Raw genomic sequence first — 3,716 nt, forward strand, 5'->3', positions numbered from 1 at the left:
TGGTTTTTGGGGGAAAGGAAATGGCGCAGTATCTGTCTCATATATCGTTGGACACCTGAACCGCGCCGTAAGGGAAGGGATAAAGGAGGGAGTGAAAGAAGAAAGGAAGAAGAGGTGCCGTAGTGGAGGGCTCCGGAATAATTTCGACCACCTGGGGATCTTTAACGTGCACTGACATCGCACAGCACACGGGCGCCTTAGCGTTTTTCCTCCATAAAAACGCAGCCGCCGCGGTCGGGTTCGAACCCGGGAACTCCGGATCAGTAGTCGAGCGCCCTAACCACTGAGCCACCGCTGCGGGGCAGGCGTGTTTCCAAAGGCCCGAAGGTGCAGCAGCGGAAGTTCCGGTGACGTCACTAAACACAAAAACACAAGCAAAACAAAACGATTACGCCGCTTACGTTTGTTCGAGCATACCACATATTGCATAAACTGAAATGCACTGCTAATAAAATGGTCTGCTGCATTAAAACTTCTCAACAGCAATCCACTTTTTACATCGTCTGCGTTCGTCGCGCCATCTTCACGTCGGCCGACGGGGCAGCTGGCGGGCTGACTGGTTTCGATAGTGTCATCGGGAAGCAATGTGCATAGGACTGAGTATCGCGCTAAGGCACAGCCCCAAAACCAGCACGAGCGGTGTACAGGTTGAAAAAAAAGAAAACCGAAGGTGAGCTATGCCGAAACTCTGTCTCGATAGTTGTCGCGCGATCCTGTCGTACTCATTGGTGTGCAGTGCGTTTACTTTATTTTTGGTGATACGCAGGCTGACCCTGTCTTCTCTTACGACCATATTTTTCCGTCCCCATCCCAAACATATGCCCGCAAATATCGTAAATGTTCTTCTTGCTCTACTGGCGCTACTGTCCCGGCGCTGGCATCCATGCTTGGCTGGGACAGGCTGTGTCAACGGTGAGCTTAAAGGAGACTGCTGAAGGTTAGATCTTCTGGAGCTCCGTCTCGATTGTGATCATGCGGTCCTGCGGCGCTTGCTCGCATGCGGTGCATTTACAGCCCAGCGAGATCGAACGCAGCTGCCGAGCGAAGCTAGCAGATTTCACATTTTCGTAGACATCATACCGACCTTGAGGTATAAATTTTTTCTTTTGCTTCTCTCTGGCAGGTTGCAGTGCTGTGAAAGCGATGTCACCTTGCTGATTCGAACAAGGTGGCGAGCTGACCCAGCACTAAGTGCAAGTTGAGGCAAGAAGATGAACAAATGCATCAAAAAGAATGACTTTCCTTTGCTTAGCCTCATTCTCTTTGTGCAGTCAAGGGAGGCACCGAGCACGAGTACAGTTGCCCAGTTTAAAGTGCTGATGCCCTGCACACAGGAGTGAAGTGAAAGCACTGTCCTCACCACCTGAAGCCTGCACACACACATGAGAACAGACTCGCTGTGGAGGAGGATACCACAAGGTTGTGGCGACTTTCTGGCAATCTTTTAAACCCAACAAAGAGTACTGCAAACTAACATCTGTAATGTGTGGCAACAAAAATGCTGCAGCACCATTGTTAGTGTACTAAAAAAGCTGCAAGAAAAACTTCCCAAATATTCAGCTTGCAGTTCAAAAGCGAACTGCTTTCAGCCCATACTCCTCTCATTTACAGGTAGCTCTGACAAGAGCTGCTTATTCACGTACGCACATCACTTCACACATACAACACACACACACTGAGTATGTTTCTTAAATTAAAAATATCTTAACAGACACATACATTATGATTGTATGTGGGCAATACAGGCATATATTGAAATTATGGGGTGAAAAATACCAGTGCAAAGCAGGAAATGAGACATTCTTAGTCCCTGGAGCTTTCTGCATGAATATGTTTTACCATGACCATTTTTGCAACTTCATTCACAAACAGGCTTTCCTTGTTTCATAAGCATGAAGTTATGTGGTTTGTGGTTTAAAGTCCCACAGCGACTCAGGGTATGAGGGCCGGCGTAGTGAAGGACTCCAGATATTTCAAGCACCTGGGGTTCTTTAACATACACTAACGTCACACTCTGCAACGACTTCTAGCATTTCACTTCCATCGAAATGTGACCTATGCGGCCAGTATGGAACCTGTGTCTTTCGGGTCAGCAACCGAGCACCATAGCCACTGCGCCACCACGGTGGCCTGAAGTTATGCGTAACGTGCATATGTCCGGTGTGAAGGTGGCTTAAGACAAGCTTAATAAAGCATTCTTTAGTGCCGACACAACTTTGATTCGCTGAGAATCTGCTTTACCAGGTGTAGCTTATTGTTGATAGCATTATATGAGGTGGTCTACTTTTTCTTTTCTAGCTTACTATCCACCAGCTTTAAGCAATGTATGTGGAATATTTACTTTTCCTAGTTTCTCGTATGCTCATAAAGCACTCCCGTCAGCTCTTTTGTTACTGCATATGCTGACATGGCTCCGGACCGAGCAAAATTTTATTGCATGTCGAGTGTTGGGGCTGTTGCTGTATTACGCATGATATCTTCTAATAACAACTGTGCTGCATTTTTTGGAGTGAACTACTTTCAGCATGTTTAGTGAGTAAATGTAGATTATGTTGCTCTCAATGTTTTCACCTATTGTTGTTCGATGTGCTTTAAAATTATCTGCAGACTGGCATTTTCGTACTGAGTCTGCAAGAAAAATTCATACCACTACCATAGCCGTACCATACTGCTGCTATATTCTACCCATCAAACTTGGTGACTGCTGCAACGTCCTGTATCTTGTCAATACCAGTCCCTCGTGTAACACGCTAAAATGGAGTCTGAAGAAAATAAAGTCAAGTCTCTTGTCGTTGCTGTGGTTTTATTAAAAAACAAAGCAGAAGCAAAATATCTATGACTGCAGCAACAATTTCTATCTACTATGTTAAGTTCTGGCTGAGCTGTGGCCAGCGGAAATAAAGGAAATAGTGAAGAAGATAATAAAGGAAATAGGGAAGAAGATTGGAAGATTTGCAGAAAAACAGAGAGCAGGGATATCGAGAGGGTAGCGCCAGAAAACACTGCCGCTACCTTTCTAGGGCCAAGAAGGATTTTTTACCGTTTGATTCGGCCCAGTCAAAAACTGTTAAGTGGGCTATTGCTACCCTTTCCATGGAGTCAGCACTCCTCAAGTCGTGCTCTCACATGATGTGGGCAAGCTTCCAGGGTGAGGTAAATAGACTGCGTATAAAGCAGGGTTTCCTAACCACGCCTTGGCTGCCATGACCGAGGCACTGCTGCAGAAACTTAAGAGTAGGGCAAAGAGGCAATGCCGGAAAGATTTCGGCAAAGCCAAACCAGTGGTGATACCATATATTCACAAAGTGTCCCACATTCTAAAATGAGTTGGCAACACGTACTTAGTTCCAATGGTCTTCTCCGCCCCCTGCAAATTGGTCAAGATGTGCCTCAAGGTTAGCAGCGGTGCTAAAGAAACATTCAGCTGTGGAAAAAAACACTCGAAGCCCTACATAAGGTGTGCCACAGGAGTAGTCTACGAGATCCTCCTTATATGTGGCAAGGTGTACGTCGGCCAGACTGGACGCTGCGTAAACGAGCGTGCTGGGGAACACAACAGGTCGTTAGGGAACGCATCATATTTTTTCGAAAACCTACCTGTCTATTGCCACTCTTGCATTGATAAAAATGGGAAAAACTGAACCACAATTTGGGGAGATCAATTCTAGCTGGAAGTAAAGATAGATTAGCTCACGAACTGGCTGAAGCCTTCTTTA

The 3,716-nt window shown here is 46.0% G+C and overlaps 1 long non-coding RNA gene across 1 annotated transcript; it reads left to right on the plus strand.

The window, feature by feature from the left end:
* Positions 1-520: 520 nt before the first annotated feature.
* Positions 521-2,791, plus strand: LOC144118782 (uncharacterized). Its single transcript, XR_013312140.1, has 2 exons — positions 521-670; positions 1,124-2,791. It is a non-coding gene; the product is annotated as an uncharacterized LOC144118782 (long non-coding RNA).
* Positions 2,792-3,716: the final 925 nt, after the last annotated feature.

Source organism: Amblyomma americanum, chromosome 2, assembly GCF_052857255.1.
Source record: "Amblyomma americanum isolate KBUSLIRL-KWMA chromosome 2, ASM5285725v1, whole genome shotgun sequence".
Classification (NCBI taxonomy): domain Eukaryota; kingdom Metazoa; phylum Arthropoda; class Arachnida; order Ixodida; family Ixodidae; genus Amblyomma; species Amblyomma americanum.